The sequence below is a fragment of the Hirundo rustica genome, chromosome 5, assembly GCF_015227805.2.
Source record: "Hirundo rustica isolate bHirRus1 chromosome 5, bHirRus1.pri.v3, whole genome shotgun sequence".
In the NCBI taxonomy this organism is placed as follows: Eukaryota; Metazoa; Chordata; class Aves; order Passeriformes; family Hirundinidae; genus Hirundo; species Hirundo rustica.
In genome coordinates, this window is record NC_053454.1 from 2,797,528 (window position 1) to 2,819,769 (window position 22,242).

The following is a 22,242-nucleotide window of genomic DNA, read 5'->3' on the forward strand; positions in this document are numbered from 1 at the left end:
CAGCAGCTGAGCTGCACATTCTGGAGATTAGAAAGGGTCTGTTTTACCCACAGAAAGACTTGATGGCAACACCACAAGAAAAGAAAGTGGTACCATAGCATAGTTATTCAGACGCATTTTAATTCAAATTGGATGGGGTGGTGGGGGAGGAATCGCTGAAAGCCACAGAAATAGAATTTTTTCCTCTCTTGCTTCAGTGTAATTTAAAACATCAAACTCTTTTTAATGAGTTTTAGTAAACCAAGTCTTTCCTGTGCCCTTCTATGCCAAAATTTAGCCTGGAGAAACTTTTCAAAGCTGATTTATAAGCCCTATAAAACAGGGAGGTTGATGGTGGAAACAGTGAGCTCTGAACACCAGTACTTTTGCTGCCTTATTTTTAACTTTTGACCTAAAGAGAGGCTCTGTAAGGTGTATTTAACTTGTATCCCAGTGCTGAAATTCTGCCTGAAACTTTGTCCTTATAAAACTGTGAGTTTGATCTGTTCCACTTTGTTGGAACTGAGGAGAAAACCATGTTGGCAAAATAATACACAGAGGGAAATGTACCACCAAGCTCTTACCTTCAATAGATGGCCTTCATTCACAGCAATATACAGGAAAAAAGCCACAAAGCTGCCGTTGTGGGAGGACAGCTTCCATTGTTGTGCTGAAAAAGTGGTTTCTGCAGCCATTTCTCATTCTGGTATAAGGCTGAATAAGGTCTTGAAGGTGCAGACCTTTCTGTCAATATGGACAGGGCCTGCCCTGTGAGTACAGTGCAGGATCTCTAGGAGACAAATGCCACGCAGATAATTGGTAATGACTAAATTCATCAGTAATTTTTTGCCCTGAGAGTTAGTAATTATAGGATTTTGCCATCATCAGGCCCCCTGTGCAGTGCTACCTTATTGATCTCCTTGTCGACATTTCATACGCTTTGGACCCTTTGCACCAAAATGAAATTTGAAATAAATCGAGGTCCTTTATCTCATAGCCCAAGTGAGGGATCATGGCCCCACGGCTGTCAGAGCCCAGTGAGTGTTTGGACAACATTCCCAGACACAGGGTGGGATTTTTGGGACTGTCCTGTCCAGGGCCAGGATTTGGACTAGACAATCCAGTGTTCACTCCAACCCTCTTCTCTCCTCAGCCTTTATTTCTTGTAATTGTTTCTCCATCCAAAAGTAATGACATGTATAAAAATTACATAAGCTCAGGGAAAAGAAAATATTTATACCAAACCAAGAAATAAATCAGAGAATCACAGAATCTTTAAGGTTGGAAAAGACCTCCAAGAGCATCGACTCCAACCTTTGACCAAACACCACTATATCAACTAAACCACAGCACTGATTGCCACATCCAGTTGTGTAGATGAAATGATTTCATTTGGAATTCACTTTCTAAATTTTGATTTTAGGTAGTTCCAGTGTCCACATGTGTTGGTCATTTAAATGGCTCTGATAGGAATTTACAGTGCAAACCATCACAGTGTGGATTTTAGGTGTCTAAGAGTGGTGAGATAAACAATTTGTTGTAGAAGCATTTCTTTCTCTTGCTTGGCTCAAAAGAGATGCTCAAGAACTAACTCAGAGGTGAACTCTGCCCTGTAAACACCTCAACTCAGGGGAGCTCTTCTCATTTCCTGTCCCTACAAGAATAGGACATGGTGCTCTGACCCCATCCTGCACTGACCTGGATTCAGGCAGATTTCTGGATTAAAAACTGAAGTTTTACTAATTAGTTAATAACCACCTGCATTGATCAAATTTCTTTGTAAGAACTTCATGGACTTCAAGCAAATGCCACCAGCAGAAACCTCCTGTAAAAGCACAGATTTTAGCCCCTCAATCAGAGTTCAGACCCGCCACCATTGTGATTAACACTGAGAAAAACAGGAGAAAAATTCAGCAAGGCTGATGACAAACAGCACTCCAGGGAGCAATAAGAAAAAAGTGGTTTTATTCTGCACTGAGCAGGGTTGGCAGATGGAGATGGTGGTGGTGGCTGGGCTGTTTTATGATTCTATTGTTTTCTTGTGCATTTTATATTTCTTTACTTCATTTCCAAAATGAGTGCATGAGGGCCTGGAGATGTGGTGAATAGTCATTCCTAGCTCCATTACTTACTGCACTAAATTAAGTGGTTTCTTAACCCCCCTGCACCTCAGATATCCCAGCTGCGAAATGGGGCTTGCCCTTTTACATCCATAAAGCACCTTGGGACTCAGGGAAGAGTTATCACCGTGTTCAACACAAAACCAACAGCTCAAAACACACACTCCTGATCCTGGTGGTCACACTGCAAACTGTGAGGGCCATCACAGTTTCGGTTAGAGACCGTGGAAAAATCTAGGCTGGTTTTCTCTGGTTTTCCTGCCCACCCACGGGAAAAAAAAAAAAAAAAAAAAGAAAAAAAGAAAAGAAAGAGAGAGCAGGGAAGGGGGAGGAGAGGGAAATTAAGCACTTCAAAGAGCAAAACCCATTGCCCAAGAGCATGAGATCTTAAAGTCTGTTGTTCAATATGTCTATGGCTGCCAAGGTAGGGAGAGATCAAAACTGCAGCTTCACCACCTCTTCTATACAATAACACTAATCACATTAGTCATTGCACAAGAAGAACTCACTTTGATTTTGCCTTTTCATTTTTATCTTTAATGGGTAAAAATTTGAACAAAAAAATTAGGTGTGAGAGGGAAGAGCTGGTTGTGAAAGGATGAGGCTGCAAGGTGGAGGCTCTGGAAATGGTCACCACCCACAGAGAAGGTTTGAAATTTGACCCAAGTGTTCATGAATCTGCTTAAAGACATAGGTCAACATTTACAGGGCCCTGGCTTGGAAGGAGTTTTTTTTTAATTTCAAAGCTTTGCTCTTCTTTTAGAGGGAAAGACAGAAAGAGAAATAAAAATAAAGCATAAGCAGGAAAATATTTCATTTTTCACTTCTATGAATTTTATCATTGCAGAGAAAGAAATCTGGTCTGATGTTGCCTGAACTCCTCAGCAAAGCCAACAGCATTATGTCAAGGAAGAAAAGAGACAACAAATCAAGAAGTCAAAGAACATCAAGGTGATCTCCCATCCTTAACACCTCAATTCAATTTTCTGTGCCTGGTGCTGTGCTAGCTTACAGTCTGAAGCCTCTGAGTTAAGAAGCCTCTGAAGTTCTCCAGGAGAACTCAAAATAGTTCAGATGTCTCCAAAGTAGGACCATCTCTACTGCCTGAGTCCAGGGAACATTTTCTTCTTCACATCAAAAATTCAATCATAGAATGGTTTGGGTAGGAAGGGAATTTAAAGACCATCTTGCTCACCCCCTGCCATGGGCAGGGACACCTTCCACCATCCCAGGTTTTTCCAAGCTCCATTCAAACTGGATTTTATAAATATCACCATGTGAATCACTTCAGCAGGCAGCACCTCAGTTTCCAAACCCCTGGACTAATTTGGTTTCCTCAGTAGTGATGGGGAGAAGAGGGATATGAAAATTACTCCAGAAAAAGCAGCAATTGAACCCAAGCTCCACAAATCTTTTCAGCTTCTGGTACACACAGTACATCAACCCAGTTTGTTGTCCCCTGAAGGAAGCTATTTTGTCATGACAATATTAATCAGTTTTTCCCATTGTTTCCTTATTTTTTGCCTCCCAAAATCTTTTTTTTCACTGCCTCCTTCATTTCAAAGGCCTTAAACAACTTTCAGGCCTAAAAAGTCAAATTATGCCATCAGTTTCTTATTGTAGTCTCCTACAAATGAAAACCTGAGAAAAAATTGTACTTGATTTAAGAAGACTCACTTACTCTATAACCTTTTAACATGGGTAGATGTCTAATAAGTCTGCATGGAAAAGACAATGGTTATTCTTTTTTCCATTTTTTCTAGTTCTGTTTTGGGGTTTTCTTTGTCATTGCAATTGTTTCTACATCTGCAATTGCAGTCCAGAAACTTGACGTTCATGAAAAATTAGAATGTGCAGCTTATTGTGGGAGGAAACTGAATTTTGCAGAGATGTGAACGCCTTTGTTGTAAATATAAAGGTTTAGGGAAGTGTGTTCTGTTTGGATCCCTGGAAGAAAGGATTTACAAAGCCCTTGTCACTGCCAGAAGTCAAGAGGTGATTTCAACAGGGACCATTAGGCTGGAAAAACCTGACCAGCAGAGATTTCAGTCCTTTCGTGGCATGAGGGGAGGAGAAGGGGCTCTCAGCTGGATTTCAGCTGTGCTAATCAAGGAAATTAGAAATGCTCTGGTTAAAATCAAAATCAGGACTGGCAGTGCAGGAGGAGTGCACTTGGCTGAGGGTGCTGTGCCCTTCCTGAGTGGGGCGGGAAGGCTCCGTGCTCTCCTCACCCATCTCCTCAGGATACTGAGTCACAGCTGGAGTTAAATGAGTTTCCTCTCCTGCAGAAATACAAATTTGGCCATTTCTCTATTGTGGACGACGTCTCCAAACCCTGTTATTAATATTTCTACTCTGGAAATGAGAAAAATGACGCAGAAAGCACTTAAGTAATGACACAGTCTGATTCTTCTCATGAGACATCATTTGGGACCTGCTCCAGTTCCACTCTGTTTCCATCAGAAAGAAAATAAAGGCTATATTAAATGTTATTTAAAATTCAAAATTTCTAGTGAAAGGTGTCCCTGCCCATAGCAGGGGAGTTGGGACTAGGTGGTATTTAAGGTCCTTCTGAATCCAAACTACTCTGTGATTGTGATCGTATTTGAAAGAAAGAAAGAAAGAAAGAAAGAAAGAAAGAAAGAAAGAAAGAAAGAAAGAAAGAAAGAAAGAAAGAAAGAAAGAAAGAAAGAAAAGAAAGAAAGAAAGAAAGAAAGAAAGAAAGAAAGAAAGAAAGAAAGAAAGAAAGAAAGAAAAGCATAAACTTTCTTTCTTAACTTATTAAAAAAAAAAAAAAAAAAGGAAAAAATATTACAAATTCCAAAACATATTGGAGCATCAATGTGCTCTACAATGTGGTCACATGTGTCCAGAAGTGTAAGAATAAGAACAGTTCTGTCAGCCTGGAGAAATGTGTGGCTCAGGCATCAGGCAAATGTTTGCTGCTATGGTATGATAGAGCTGTCACCTTTTAATATGTGATGCTAACAAGAAAAAAAAGATTCATAGCTCCCTTCTCAGTAAATTTTAATCAGACTGGGGGAGGAGAGCATTGTGGAGGGTGAGCCACCATATGCTGGGGTTATATGAACATAAACAGACAAATTACCATTGCTATTTCTGTGTCTAGGTCTATCTGCTGCCCTTTTTCCATTATAGGGTTAATAGGTGATCACTGGGGAAGGGAAAAAAAAAAAAAAAAAAAAAAATATAAAACATTATATCTGTGACAAGTTCTGGACCAGCTGTCTTCACTGGAAATCTTGGACTTTTATCCAAAACATGCATTATTTTTAGCTAAGAGGTCCCTGCTCCTGCAAATGCAGGCAGGTTTGTTTAGCCTCCCACATACAAATAATTTATGGATTTCAGGGGCTGCCTTCACTGTGAGCAGTGAACATCTGCTTAATGCTTGAAGGAGCAGCACCCTAATTTTCCAAATAAACCTCCTGACACATAAAGTAGTAACTGACAGACAATAACTGTGTAAAATTAATTCCCTCCATATGTGTTTACAAGGCCAAGAAAGAAAACTAATGGAGAAAGAAACATCGTTTTCAAAAGTCTGTGAGAGGTACTTTCACAAGAGATTCATAAACTGTCTTATGAGAAGGATGATTTGTCAGTGCATTTGTATCATGGTCATCCGTGGGGTAATGCCAGTGTTGGATATTTGTGGATTTCCCATTCCTGGAAGCATCCAAGGCCAGGTGGGACAGAGCTCTGAGCAGTCTGGTCTAGTGGAAGATTGTTACCTGTGGCTGGGGCTGGAACTGGATTGTCTTTCAGTCCACTTTCAACCATTCAATCCAAACCATTCCATGACTTCATGTTTCTATCATTCTGTGTAGGCACTATATCCAAACCAAACTATTCCATCGAAACCATTCCATGACTTTATGTTTTTATCAGTCTGTGTAGGAGTGATATCCAATCCAAACCATTCCATCTAATCCAAATCCATTCCATGACTTTATGTTTCTATCAGTCTGTGTAGGAATGATCTCCAATCTGATCCATTCCATCTAATCCAAATCTATTCCATGACTTTATGTTTCTATCATTCTATGTAGGAATGATATCCAATCCAAACCATTCCAACTAATCCAAATCCATTCCATGACTTTATGTTTCTATCATTCTGTGTAGGGATGAAGAAGGGAAAGAAGATCGGGGGGTAATTGGCAGAAGGGTCCTCCAGTTAAGGAGCTGGGCTGTGTTTCAGTGGCTTGTTCCATTCCTGTCTCTACAGGGTCAGAAACCCTTCATAACCTTTTGAGTTATTTTACCACAGCTTTCAGAGCAGCACCCATTGCTGGAGTCTTGAATCCCTCCCAGCAGCACCAGACCCCAGGGATCCAGTGGAGAATACTGTTTTTTTTCCAATGCAGAGCACTTTTTTTTCCCAACAGAGAACACTGTTTTTTTTCCAGTGGAGAACAATGCTTTATTCCCATGGAAAACACTGCTTTTTTGAATGGAGAACAATTTTTTTTTTTCCAGTGGAGAACACTGGGTTTTTTTCCAGAAGACCTGTGGACCGATGTAAAGATTTCTACTGCCACCTTCCACTTAATTCCAAACACAGCTTTATCACACAAGGGCCGCATTGAAATAAGCAACACCCCTGGCTCTCCTAATTTCATATATTTAAAAAAAATAAAAAATTAAAAAAATTTAAAAATAAAAAAATATATAAAAAATCAAGGAGATACTTTATCCTTACTTTTGTTGGTTAGTTTATTGATTTATTTAATTTTATTTCATTTTTTGGGGATGGACAGATGTTGAGGACAAGAGGGACAAGAAGGCTTGAGAACTCCAAGTGATAATAAGCAGAGCTTTTTTTGGAAATGTGAAACTTCTTAGTGGGGGTCAGAGAGAAGCAGAATGAAACAGCCTAATTGCAACATGTGCCTTTGGAAAATAACATGCAATAACTGCAACCCAGAGCCCGGCCACAACAAAGTCAAGGTCAAGTTGCATGAACAGCTTAAACTGTGGCATTTCCTGAGTTTTACTTATTTGGCTTTCCAGCCTAAGCATTTTATTCTTCTAGCTATTTTCTATCCCATATATGAAACACATTCAACCTGCCCATTATTCATTAGTAGCTGATGTTTAAAGGGAAATGGAATAAAACCATGGGGGCTATATGGGTTTGTGTGGCAAAAAAATCACTGGAGGACTTGTCGTAATATTTCTTCAGCCTTTTGTTTTAAGGAACTGCTGAGTGAAATATTGCCCTCAGGACAGAAGGAAAAAAAAGTTGTCTCAGTGTTATATGAAGAAATTTCAGCCTTTAGCTTCAGGCAATCTCAGCCTCAGCAGCCCCCTATCCCATGGTGATATTTTTCTATGTTTTTCCTCCACAGCCAGAGTTTATAGGCTGGGAAAGAGTGCAGACACTGTGGTGTGTTATGTGCACGCAGTGGTTTCTTCTGGGTGTCTGTGAGGAGCTTGAGGTTTGTTCCCAGCAATTCAGGCCACTTTATTTTATGTTCTCTGAACATGTACACGCAGAAAGCTTTTTCATAACGATTCTAGGCAAAGTAGTGAAAGGAGATTTTCATGTCAAACTATAGTAGGGAAAATAGAAAAAATAAATTAAAAACCGAAGAACAAACCTCCTGTAAAAACAACAGCAGGTATTCAGACACCTTTCCTTTTTATCACATTCTTAGTTCTGCAAATAAGAAAACATATCCATCCAAAAAAACCTCAGGGGGTCAATTAATTTTAACCGAGGGTCTCTATAGAGGAAGCTTTGTCTTTGGAGAACTGTCTTTCTCTCTGCTGGTGATGGGGTGATGTGGATACCCTGGAGATCAGGTATCATCTTTAGGAAGGTGGTGTAAAATAAAATGTGGGATCATAGAGTGCAGGGAAAATTCAGGTTGGAAGGACTATCAGGAGCCCTGCTCAAAGCACAATCAGCTCTGGGGTCAGAGCAAGTCACACAAGGCTTTGTCCATCCTCGAGAAAGGCTGGAGACTGTGAACCCCATCTGGAAACCTGTTCTCATAGCCAGGACTTGGAGCTCTCCTCCTTTCCTTGTCTCTCAAGGCTGATTCCTTTTAATCACGGAAGAAGTTCCTTTTGAAGAACCTCAGAGATAAGATATGTGTCATCCAGCCTCGTACTCAAAGCCGCCTCTCCAAGGGGATAGAACTCTGCATGGCACATGTCATCAGTGAGGAATCTTGATATCATAAAGGGAAAAGCATTTCCTTCTTTGTCACTGATATGGAAACAAGTTCTTTGTTGTCACAGGCACTCATCTCCTGGAAACTGCTGGTTTAAATGTTAGATTAGCTCATTTAAATAGAAGTGAAATTTTTAATAAGGTGTTCCACAGAAAGTTCAGTGGAAGAACAAGGGAGGAACTGTAGCTGCAAGGAAAGTAAGAGGATGAGAGGCAGTGAGAGGATGTCAGTGGGCTGGGCTGAAGAAGAAAAGTGATTTTCCAAGGACAATTATAAGTATTGGGTGCTGACAATGATCTTGATAATGCTTTCACTAATAAACTTGGCAAAACTGAGAGTATACTAATTAAACTGATGACAAGAGGCATCGCTGACACAGAGGCATTCAGTCTACTGAAGTAATTAAATGGGAACTGGAATAACAGAAATGGGATGAGATTTAACACTTTGAAGTGACAAGGTCACACTTTTGGAGATTAGGGGCTATTAATCTAACAAAGCTTCAAGATTTCCAGTGCAAATAGCTGAGAGGAAAACATGACAGGGTGTGTTGGTCAGCCAGGGGATGGCTGTGAGGCACTGACATGGCAAAGCCATCTAAAAGACAAATGTGATTCTGGAGGCTTCAGGTTGAATGCTTCGAGGAGCCATCAGGAAATGTTAATTGTGCCTTCTGAAGCAGCTGTTTTCTCATCTGGAGCTGTGCACACACTTCTAGCCAGCCCTGTTCAACAAAGATATTAAACAGAAAATATTACACTCTTGTTTGCTAGAAGAAAGAAATTAAAGTGAGATGTGAGTGAGGAAAGAGTGATTCCACTCTTGATTTGTGATATAAGAAGGAGCCAGTGTGGGTCGAACAGGGAACAGAAAGTGATTTCTCCTTATAGGATGTCACCATGGGACAAGGTCAAAAGTTCTCAAGTTCTGTCAGGGGAGGTTCAGGTTGGATATTAGGAAAACTTTCTTTACTAGAAGAGTGGCCAAGCAGTGGCACAGGCTGCCCAGGGCAGTGGTGGTGTCACCGTCCCTGGTGGTGTTTAAAAAGTAGGTAGGTGTGGCCCTTCACAATATGGTTTAGTGGGAGCGGTGGTACTTGGTCAAAGATTGGACTTGATGGTCTTGAAGGTCTTTTCCAACCTTTCCAAATCACGGGATTCTGTGATTTGCCAAAAGCTTATCAGTTGGCTATGGGAGACACATCCCACGATGCTTGATAGCTTCAGATTATCACAGCAACATAAATCTGCTGAGACCTCTGTCTTATTTCCCAGTCAAAGCAGTTTATAATTTTTTCCTAACAAGATGAAATGGTTTGCGAAATCTTGGAAATTAGTTTCTTTTCTGTTTTTCCATAGAGTTTTGTGTCCTTTCTGTCCTCTCAGTTAAATGATAACTGAGAATTAAAAAAAAAAAAAAAAAAAATTCAGGAAAAGACCCTTTCTAAATGCTGCAGATGACACTGCTCAAGATGAGGGCTGGACTGGTTGAATGAGGGATAAAATTGCTGTAATCCTTCCATCTGAAATTGCATATTTTTAAATCAAGTTTTGCACACAGAAGACTCCAGGCAGATAATGAGGAAGATGAAGGCAGGGCCTGAAAGGGAGTAAGTAACCTGATAAATTAAATAATTTACAGCTATTCAGGGTTTTACTTTGTTTGAACAGGGACAAGGGCAGTGAAAAAATATCTATCAAAATAAAAAACCCAACCAGTTCCAGTGATGTAGATTAAAATTATTCTTTAGTTTGCTTGAAGGGGGAGAAGGGAGATAAATTTTTACTGAATGCTGCAGCAATTATCAATATCAGGTCAAGAATACCTTCTCAACAGCAGCAGTCTGTGCTGATACACTGTGATTTTTGTAACTCAGATCTTTCCTTGACCATTTTCCACCACATCAGGTTCCACAGTCTAATTTCTAGTTTTTAAAAACAGCTCATTCCAATGGAAGAGTTAATTAAATTTATCAACAAGCTATTTTTTTAACTTACATATTTTGTTTGAATTTTAAGACATACACCAAGAACATATTAGCATATATCCATCATACTCCTCAAGTGTAAGATTCTTGAGAAAAAATTCTAGAAGGGACCCTAGGAAAAAGAGGCCAGGCTGAAAAACTGCAATTCCCTCTTCACTGTGGTCTTGCACAGGAGTAAATCCACAGAATTCCTGACTCTGACCCCGAATTAAAGCTGCCTCAGCCAGCAGGAATTGAATGGTGCTGTGATGTTGATATGAAACCTGGAGTTAAGGGAAGAGAATAGAAAAATAACAATTAAGTTATATTGAAGTTCATATTTAAGACGGAAAATCACCAGAAGTCGTTGCTGTGTTGCATAATCCATCCCACACATATCCTCATTTTTCTTACTACTAAATTTTAAATGTGTTGCACAAAGAGCTTGTGACATTGCAAAGTGTCTGGAGACCAAAACAATATTCCTTCCTGTCTCTTGAGGAGCCAAGCCTGTGTATAGTCAACAGAGCAGCGTGCAAGGAAATGCACACACTTCAGAAAAAGGACAGGGAGCAAAATCCCCAACCTCGCCGCTTCTGCACGTCAGGAAGGATTTCCCTGAAATCACAGCTGAGTGGAACTGAACGCTCTCCACAGCCATCCAGGCACAGAGAGGAGCAGAGGGGAGAAATTAAAAAGATAGGAGCAGGCAGGAAAGCAGGCAAATTGAGGCTAACAGCACCTGGTGCAATAATCGCAATGAGAGTGACTGGAGAGTACCTTGAAAGGTCACGGGTTTTTGGGTCTTGTGTGGTCCTGGGCGTGTGGATTTGCACAAAAAGGCAGCTGGCAGGAGCCAACCCCTCCACACCCCCCATCTCCATCCAGGCACCTTCCAAGGGCGCTGCCAGTAGCCTTATCCCAGATGTCCCAGGGGAATCCCAGCACCAGCTGCAGGGCATGCAGCCCTCCCTTATGGGGCTGTGCCTCCACATACTGCCCTGCCTTCCACTGGTGCGGGCTGAAACAGACATCTGAGTCCCAAACCCAGAGGTTTCCCTACTTAATAAAGCAGGAAGTGGGTGAGGATTTATTGACAGAACGCTTTGCAGCCAACTGATGTGAATTGCTGATGGAAACATTGAGAAGAAATGCAGCATTAATCGAGTTATGCTGAGGTCTGGGACAGATCACTGTGTGGAGGAAACACAGACCTGGCAGAGGTCTGACTTAGCTGACGTGTAAAACAGGTTTTACACAGCATTTTCTGCAGTGGATGCTTCTCCGTCACAGAAATTCACAGCAAAAACTCAGCACAAATAACCACAGGTTTAGAGTCACAGGAGCAAAGAATTGATGTGAGAAATCATTGGCTATTGATTTACTCCTAATTTTGAACTTAATTATTTTTGCAAGCAACAGTATTTAATCACACGTTAATGGTAATTAAAAAAGCCTGAATTCAGTGGCACATCAGAGCCCTGTGTCACACCTGTGTCCAGCAGCACAGGTCACCAATGCCTGCCAAAATCTAAAGCTCAAAGTCACTTCACAGATATTTAGGGCAGCAGTTTAGTGATAGCCACGCACCTGTGCCCCTTCTATAGCCAATAGGGAGCGTTAGCTAATTCCAGAGTGTCCTGAGATAAGGTGGCAAGTTTTGCAAAGGCAAAGATAGGCAATGGTTTCCATCGAGGACAACCACCTACCCATGGACATGGTGGTCACCTGGAAGCAGGCTGTAACCCAGATCCAGAGCATCAATTGACTTCGTGCCTCTGGATCTATTTGAAAAAAAAAAAAAAAAAAAAAAAAAAAAAAAAAGTTTTTTTAACGGATGTGTTACCCTGAAAGCTGAAAGAACATGGAAAATATTAATTTGGGGAAATTACAGCAGTCTGTAAAAAAAACCTCTTTTACTATACTGGAATAAGGAGAATTCTGTTAATAATGAGTCCTTCTTTCCTTTTGCATTTATCTTCCCATGAAAGGACCTCTGAATCTTCTGAGGAGCTCAGGATACCCCTAAAAAATGAGAATGTGAACCAAGGCAAGAGTGATTTCAATGTTGGCAACTGGGAGGGGGATAAAACACAGGAGTTCAGATTTCTCAGACTGAACCATCTCAGGAGCTTCCTGGAAACCCCAAACTGATGGAAACATCAATATGTGAACATTGGAGGAGAAGTTGTGATGATGTCAACACACACCAGGACCTGATTTCCTCTCACTGCCCCCCACCAGGAGTTGCATAACCACATCAGTGCATTAGTGCTCCTGCAGGAGAACAACCATGCATGGCCTGGGAGCTTTATGGTTTCCTGACAGGGGCTGGCTCACGTCCAGCCAGCTGAGAGCTCGGGCAGGGGAGGCTGGGGCTGGCTGCACCATAACCCCAGGCAGGGCCTTGGCTCTATTTAAATCTGCAGTGAAGCATCTGCCCCCTCCACAGAGGGGCTATGGACTGTCCTGGCATTTGGCCAGGTTGTCAGAACAGCTGTAATTTATCCTCTAAAGAGAGTGAGGAGCAGCTGAGGGAGCTGGGAAAGGGGCTCAGGCTGGAGAAAAGGAGGTTCAGGGAGCATCTCATGGCTCTGCACAACTCCCTGACATGAGACCACAGCAAGGTGTCTCCCCTCCCAGGTAACAAGCAACAGGACAAGAGGACATGGCCTCAAATTGTGCCAGGGGAGGTTTAGATTGGATATTATGGAAAATTTCTTCACAGAAAGGGTTGCTCAGCCCTGGCACAGCTGCCCAAGGCAGTGCTGGAGTCCCCATCCCTGGCAGGACTTAAAAGCCTTGTGGCATCTGTGGATATGGATTAGAGGTGGCCTTGGCAGCGCTGGGTGAAAAATTGGGCTCTATGATCTTAAAAGTATTTTCCAATCTAAATGAGTCTATGATTCTGAGGGAGTTGGCCAAGTGCCTGCTGTCCAGCAAACAATAAAATTCCTGTGTGGGCTTTAAGCACCAGCTCCAGACAGGAGAGTGGCTCAAGAATGCAGGTTGTGCACCCAGGCCCAGATTAAGGCAGGTGGTCAGATATGGAAGTGGTGTCAAAAAGTCCAGGTTCTATTTCAGTTAATAATCATCTCAAAGTGAGATGCCAAGAGAAGCTGAGCTGTTCCAGGCTGCACAGATGCTGCAGAAACGTCCAGCAGGTCACAGGCATGAGGGGAATGGAGGAGATGCCTGGGACAGTGGCAGAGAGCATCACCTAAAATGCTCAGATATTAATTGCAGTTAAGGGGGGATTTTTAAATGCTCCATTAATATATTTAAAACTCAGTTCCATCATCTTTGAAACTGAGCCAGACCCTTGGTAATCCCCACTTTGGCCCTCTATAAAGCAGTTTGTACCCATGACACTGAATGGACTCTTGGGGGATTCAAGGCACACGGACATGGGAGGTCCTCAGGCAGAATTAGAAATCAAACAGGGATTTTAGTCTTGTCTCTTCCACTTGTCCTTACCCTTCTGCCAGCCCAGATATCAAACCCAGGCTGTCACACCTGCTACAACCTGCACTGAAACCTCCCCTGTGGTCAATATGCTAATTTTCTTTGTGTGAGCTAGACCCACTTCTCCAATATTAATTGTAATTTAAAAGTATCTTCTGTCTCTTACTGGTTCTACTGGTCTGTCTTTACAAGGCATAACATTTCTTTTTATGTTTTTTAATTCAGGCTATGATATCAAAGTAGTCGCTTCTGGCTTGTAAAAATGTAAGCTCATCAATGTTTCAGACTGGGAGAAACGCTGTCACTAAATATCAGCCAACATCTCCTTTCCTCTTCCTATCTTCTTCAATGTTTTTGTCTCACTGGATCCACTAAGAATTTGGTTTCTCAAGCTGCAGCAACCAGTCCCAGCGATGAGGCTGCATTTCTGCTTGGGGGATGGTTGTGTTTTTCATTTCCAACCACGTGTCCCCGCTGTCATTCCATGTCATTTTTATTTAATCTGATTCTCTATCAAGATCATTCCCTGTCTCCCAAGCCTCCCTGTCTACCAGCTGGACATTTTTTAAAGCAGTGATTTGCAAAACATTAAAGAAGGCATATAAATAAATTACTGTCTGGAGAGTGAGTCATCATTATTTAATAAGACTCTCTCATAAAAAGTGGCTGTTGGTTGGCAAAGCAGGCCCAGGCTGCCCCCAAATTTATCCTGCTGCTCTCCAGTCTCCTGAGGGTTTGTCCTGCTCTATCATTTCCTGATATTTTGCTTCCTTGTAAACAAGGTTTTGATATTGCAGGAACTCAGAGGAGGACAGCAAAGGCACCCCAAGATCTGAAATGCAAGAACTGCCCTGTTGTGATGTGGCTGCAGCATCGTGGATTCACAGGATCATTAAGGTTGGAAAAGACCTTTAAGACCATCAAATCTGATTGTTAAAGGACAAGAGGCTCTGCAAATTGCAGTTACATCTTCATTTCTATGAGTCTGGGGCCTAAATGTAGGGAATTTTTCCTGATGGAAACCTGAGTGTGCTTTTACAGACTACAGAGGGGAGAAATACCACAGGGATGGGTTTGACCAAGCCTGAGATCCCTCCCTCTTCTACCACCCCCACTCACTTGGGTCTCACAACATTTCTACAGAGTCTGAGCTCATTTCTTCATGACCAAAACTCTGCTAAATAGGCAAACAGGGAAGATCCAATCAAAATAACCCTCAGGCACTATTCCTTCTTCTTCTGTCCCACCTTACACCTGCTGTGGCCTGGTTCCCATTTATATTCCATATATTCAAACCCCACACAGGAGCCGTGCAGTGAGCCCACCTGAGGTTTGTTTGGATTCTCCTTTGTCCCAGTCACAGTGCTGAGCTGCTGGCTCCCAGTCACTCAGCACTGCTGGTTTCCAGGCACCATCCTACCTGTGGAAAAGCTCCAGACAAGCTGAGGAGCTGCACGTTGCTACCTTTAAAAAATTATGCAGCAAATCCTCCCAAAAAACTCCAGTGATGAAGTCAAAATGCTGCTGTTCCTCATTTCCACTTCTTCATCCACAACTCTTCTGTAAGGACATGGCTTAGATAAATCCACATATGGTGAGGGGGTTTTTGATTTGTGGGTTGTTTTTTTTTTTGATTGTGATACCCTGCTGACAAGCAGAGTTCCCACTGATAGCAACCACAATACTGACAAATTCCTTTGCATTTCTGTTCCCTTGAAGTTCCCACCCATTCCTCTCCACGTGCAGAACAGATGTGACCTCAGTGCTTCTATTTTAGGCCCTTAGCAGCATTTGAACAGGTATGTGAGACTTTCTGATGAAAATTCCAGCCAGGAAAAGGACCAGCTCTATGTCTGGTGCCAACCAGTGCAATTCCTATGAAGCAAAAACCCAAGAAAAATTGAAAGTTTTAATAACTTCCCCTGAGGACCGGATGACTCTCTGTGCCTTTACGTAAGACCTAATACACTTGAAGGGGTCCCATGCTATTTTAAAAAAATAAATAATAATAATAATAATAATAATAATAATAATAATAATAATAATTTAAAAAGGGTATTAAATAATAATATCTCACTTCTTAAATGGAAATTTTATTTTTCATTTTCTCCTAAGACTGCTTCCAGAGGTCACAGAGCAGGAGGGCAGAGAACCCAAGATAAGGATCAGCCCTTCTCCATCGCTTACATGTGAAATGGAAACTAAACACTTCATTTCTAAATAAAGGATCTAGGAGTAAAAGTGCCTTTCTTCATTAAAAAGTGACTAAGAAGCACTAGAAAACAACCTATGAATCCCAAGTTATGGTGTTTTGAGTAACAAAACTTTTGTTAAAGGAAATTGGGAAAAAGTTCCAACATACGGAAAATTAAATTAGATTGGGCTTGGGCAGGAATCTTGTAGATATTAATGAGCGCCAGCCAACAGCAGTGATTATATTGGATCTGTGTCACCAGGAATGGTAATCCTGTTTCTTAGGAATGATCATTTTTCCTACCTGAGGAATGCAGAACAAAGAGGTAGATAATTATTATGCCTTTATGCAATGAAGACTGCAAATCAATGACCAAGGTTGCCTCCCCCTTTACCCTCCATCTTCTTTCTTTCGTTGGCTAAGAGCCAGGGTAGAAAATATGTTCATCCTCAGCAAAACCCTGGTAAGGTAAGCAGAAGAAAATTAAATAATTAGCTGCCTTTTAAAAAAACCCAACAAACTAATTTGAGCTTAATTCTTTTCTACTTACAAAGATAATCATCCTAATAGGTGTTTTGTATTTGGCTATGGTTTATCTAGAAATGGCAATTATTAGCATGCCTTGACAATGGAACAAGCCAATCTACTAACGAGTAGTAATTATAACATAAGATATATATAATTAAACATTATACATTGACAAGCCCTTGGCAGCCTGCAGTGAGTTAATCTCATGGTATTGCTCACAAGGGTTGGGAGCATTCAGTGCCCCTTCTCAGCTAAATGCACATTTGGATAATACATTTTCCTTTCCCCAGCTCTTTCTGCAACTGGATCACACATTCCTCATTTCCTGGCAGTGTTTAAAGTGGAATTTTAGAAGATCCATTCAGACCTATTTGCACAATAGCCCAGAGTAATGACCATTACTGCAAAATGTGAGTGCATATATTTGATATACTGGGAAGTGCCAGTATCCTGTATCCTGATGCATTGAGCTACTGTGAAGGCTGATGATGTTTTGTGGAAAAGATGAGGAATAGATGCAAAAACCCCACCCGGTGTTGATATTAATATAACAAACCTCATAAGCATGTGATAAATTTCATTTTCATGCCCTCCTCACCTGCACTTTAACCTTTAGTGTTTTTCCCTCCCAGTTCCTTCTGACTTTTGAAATCTCTGACTGGCCTCAAGCATCCACTCTGTTATTTCACACAACATCATGTAAAGTTTTTCAGGTCTTTTCTCCATTTGGCCTAAACAAGGAATTTTTCTTGCCTGAGATCGTTTCGTTTGGATGCAGCATGAGCAGTTGTGTTTCCACGCAAGCTGAAAATTAACCATATAATAATACACAGACTTTATGTGCAAAATAGAGGAATTTTGTCATTGCAAAACAAAGATCTCCACCTCCATTACAGGCCCAGCATTTGCCTCTTAGTCCTGAACTATGACATATAACCTGTGTTGTCCTCCAGTTACAGAAAACACTGGTTTAGCTTATTCTACATTAAAGGATTTTCAAACATTAGCTTAGGTTTCTGCTCTCTGCACATCCTTTCCAGCTGGACAAAGGGTGAGTAAAGCACATGAGTGCACATTTGGAATGAAAAATGAGTCACCAAAGGCTCTGAGCCACATGGACTCTGTTTCCCCTAATCACAAGTAATGCAGCACTGCAAGTGTGGACAGCCCTGCCTCCCTGTGCCACAGAGGTATCCAAAAGTCAATACATTCCATGAATTGGACAATGTAGCTTTTTTTTTTTCTCCTCCTTCTTCTTCTTCTCATGAATAATTAATAGAGAGCTCTTATTGCCTCACTTGGATGCTCATTTCCTGCTCGTTGGCAGGAAAACATCTGCGGTCAGAAGCTCAGCTGGTGCAAAGAGGTGTGTAATGGACAGTGGACGGCTTCTGCCAGCTGATAATCTGAAAGAAGATATTTCAGCACTGAAAGTCTTCCATTTCTGATTAGACAGAGAAGAGAAACCCTGTGTGATGTGAGCAGCAGCTCCAGAAATCAGTATTTTAATGTTAGGAGGGAGGGAAAGTGTTGTTTGTGCTTCACAAGTAGACTTGAAATTTTGGGACTAGTCCAAGATCACTTCTGCTTTGGAGTCTTTTATATCAATGTTGAGATCATCTCCATGACACCTGAACACTTTCCACAAAGAGCATTGTATCACCATTATTTATCACATTTCTTCTTCTCCTGTCTCTGCAGCAAGACAAACACGTGCAGCGAAGTGCTTCCCTTTCAAAGGGTTCCAGGGTCGGTTTCGTTTCTATTATTAAGGATATTATTAATTAGGGGATATGAAGTTTGGATGTCTTTTAGTACATTTATATATTTTTATGGAGGTGTGAAAAATAAGGCAAATATCTGGCCCATTACAGGAGGGAAGCAAAATTTATGAGGATGTTGTTCTGGCCTCAGTAAATCTGCTGCACATTTGACCTTTCACTATATGGAAGAAAGTCACAGTGTGGCAAAGAAATTAACTTTTTGACCATGACATTTACTCTGGAGATTTACAAGGACTTTAAGATATTCTGAGCTTACATCCCACGTCTCAGAGAAAACAAGTGAGTTCATGAATGGCAAAATAACATGCTTTATATTTGATTTTAAAAAACAGTAAAGTTATGAGGAATCTTTGTGAAAAGCATGGAAATGTAGAACCGTAGAATGGTTTTGGTTGGAGAGGACCTTAGAGATCATTGTTTCACCCCCTGCCATGAGCAGAGACATCTTCCACTGTCCCAGGCTGCTCCAAGCCCTGTCCAACCTGGCCTTGGACACTTCCAGGGATCCAGGGGCAGCCACAGCTTCTCTGGGCACCCTGTGCCAGGGCCTCCCCACCCTCACAGGGGAGAATTTCTTCCCAACATCCCATCTAAATCTACTCTCTTTCAGTTTGCAGTCATTCCCTGTTGTCCTGTTATCCCATGCCCTTATAGAAAAAGTCTTCCTCCAGCTTTCCCATAGGCTTCTTTCAGGTACTGGAAGGTAAAAAAAAAGGAGAATTAATTTAAAAAGATAGGACATGTGGTATTTTTAATGGTGAAAATTGGAAAAAAAACCCCAAACTTAGTTTTTATATATTCTTACTTTACTCTTTAAATCTTACTCAAAGAAATCAGTAAGAGAAGCTAAAATGTCCACAATGAGAGTGGCAGACAAGGAAGGTGGGCAGCAGACCCAGAAACTGGGTATGAGACCCTCGGGGCCAGATTTTCACTCAGGGGTTTGTCCACTCAGACCATCTTCAAGAGTGTAAATACTTTGTTCCCTTCAGCTCCTGAGGAGGGAGGTGACCACTATGTTACCCAGGGATTTTTTAATGGAAAAGAGCCTTGTTTTTCCCCTTGGGGTGACTGCAGTGGATGGGCAAGGATTGACGGATCCCCTCCATGAATCCTGCACTGTTATTCCATGGAAATCTCTCTTCTTGGCATTAAAGCCAGAATTTGGGCTGGTATGGAGGGAGTGATGCCTTAAGCTTTATCGTTCATGTTTTTCAGGTTCTGTGCTGCCCAGGGGTGCAGTTCTGAGCCCACATTTAGTGTCACTCAGCTCTCTGCACAGAGCAGGGACACAAAACAAATCCTTCTCCTGCTGCAGACCAAGGACAAGTGTTACAAGTTTCAGGCCCAAAAGCACAAACAACGTTGGGCTGAGAGAGAAAACAAGAAGGATGCGACTTCATCATCTAAAGCTGTAATTGGACAATTAAACCCCAATGTGAAAATGGACCAAAACTCATAAAAGTGTGAGACCTCGTGACCCTTTGTCCATTTTGTGACCATTTTGGGTCCACCTTGGGTGTAGCCCTAGTCAGGTTCTTGTCCTGCCCAAGGTGTATCCTGAAGGCCTTTTAATAAATATGTACTTTATTCTATTAGCTCTGTCCAGTCTCTGTTCCAGGTCAGCCTTCCCAAGGCATCAGGACACCAGACTAAACACTCACCTGAGATCCTGTTTAAAGCTCTGTCTTTTTGTCACACTTGACTTCCTCATGAGACTTCTTTAAAGCATTATGTTTTGCTGTGTGACTAAGAAATTAAGTCAGCTTGGCAGGACAGAGGCTTCCTGTGGGCTTCTAGGAAAGGACAAAACCACCTGGACAAGGATTTAACCACAAAGGAAGAAAGGCAGGTCCAAGAACTCCTTTCCACTTTGTTAGAAAGAGTCACCAATGCAGCAGATGTAGTTGTATTTCACTTAGAGCTTTGGCAAAGGGCTCAGAATGTGTGTGGAAAAGAAGGTTTTGGCTATTTGTGCCTATCTCTGTGTCCTTACTGCAAGGAGCTGCCTCCTGACTTCCCTCCAGCAGCTCAGTAAAGCCTTGCTGCCTATTCCAGCACGGTTTCATTCCCTCCTCAGACCTCCCTCTGACACAATTCCCTCCTTCAATTCTCAGAGCCAATCCTTCAATGACAAAACACCTCCTGCCCACCCCGCTTTGTGCACTGGAGCCTTGGGCAGTGAACCCGAGGTGGAGGAGTGACGGCCTTGAACAACAATAAATAACAAAGGTAGCACTGAGGGGTCCTCAGTGCTGGAATAAGTTTTTAACTCAATCCTCTTGAAACAGAGGAGGCGGGGTGGATTAATCCAGACAACTCATTTTCAATCCACTCTTTCAGCATGAGCTGACATAACTCACACTGACATCTTTGGGACCCGTAGAGCACCAGGCATGTTAAGCCCAGTCAGAAGAAAAGAATGTTGCTATTTCATTTCCGTCCATCGATTCATGTCACCTTCGTTATTTTTGGTTTTCTTCTTTTTTAGTTATCTGCATTTCAGAAAAATAAATGAAGTGCTATTTATAGCAGAAGTGGGTTTTTTGCTTGTGTATCTGGCAATTCCTACACCAGTAAACCCCAACAAGAGCAACTATTAATTTCATTTTACAAATTTATTATGTAGATATAGCCAGTTCCAACTATTGTACAAGAGTCAAAAATATGCCAAGCACTTCCAAACTTACAGAACTGTGACTAAACTTGGTTAGGATTCAATAAGCTCTGCAGAGGTTAATTAAATTTGTATAGATTTATTCTTCATTCAGTGCTGTAAAAGGTTCTTCTCTTTGGCTGTTATTGCCAAGTTGGTGATGGGGGAAACTGAGAAGCCTGATCTACATCAATCTTCTGTGCTGCCAGATACTGAAATACTTTGCAGAATATTGGTCTGGCATAAATTGAGCAAAGAAGGAAGAAAACAGAATTGCAGCTAAAAGCTGTTTGAGTGATCTGTGGGCTGCCATGAATGTTAGACTTGCAGGCACAAGTGACACATTGAAACCTTCTCTAGCTGGGAATTAGCTACGGAAAAACAAACACTTTCCATCTTGCTTGCAGGCAAAACGGATGGTCACTTCTCCAGCAGGGTTGTACAGGAGTGGAATGTGGTAATCTCACTTCCATGAGGAAATTCACAGAGTCCCAGAATGGTTCAGGTTGGAAGAGACATTGGAGATCATCTACTTAACAACTCCAGCCCTGAGCAGGGACCCCTTCCCTCCCTCCCTCCCTCCCTCCCTCTCTCCCTCCCTCCCTCCCTCCCTCCCTCCGTTTCCCTTTTTCCCACAATTAATGTTGTTTTGGAGTTTTTTTCCATATACAGACATATTATTTTTCAAATCCCCCATACTTTTGCCACGATAGAAGAGCTGCTTCTTGCCCTGCTCTGGTATTAACTGCCTAGTTCCTCAAGTTTGATCCCATTGTTGCTCCCTGAACATAAATCTTGTTTAGTCAATAGGATTTTCCTGCCTGAAGGAATGCATGATCAACTGCATAGAGGAGCAAAAAATAGATTTTTGTGTATCACATCCTTAAAATGTTTTTGTTGGGAAATAATTCCCAGAGCTGGTTTTGCCTAATATTTCTTTTTCTTCACTGAACTATTTTCTTACACTTTTGGCTTGCTGAAGGATATGAACTGGAGTCTCATTTATCAAGTCTTTTGGTCTAAATTTTACTTTTCCTTCTGTTTTCTGAGTTTGCTGTACTTTAACATTTATTTCGACATTTTATTTCAACATTTTGGCTTGATGCTTTCCCTCTCACAAAGTTTGATTCCTCAAATCAGACAGGTTAAGCAGTCCAGAACACATAGAAATCTGGCAATATCCCAGAAATCCTTAGAGTATTGTAATGTGAGATGGAATATTGCAGGCAAACTGGAGAACACACAGTGTAAAACCCTCAGAAGATTTTAATGACTATGAAATATATTCAATAACCTGGCCAGAGGGGATGTTTCCTCCAAATGTCCTTTACTGTCACTTTGTTG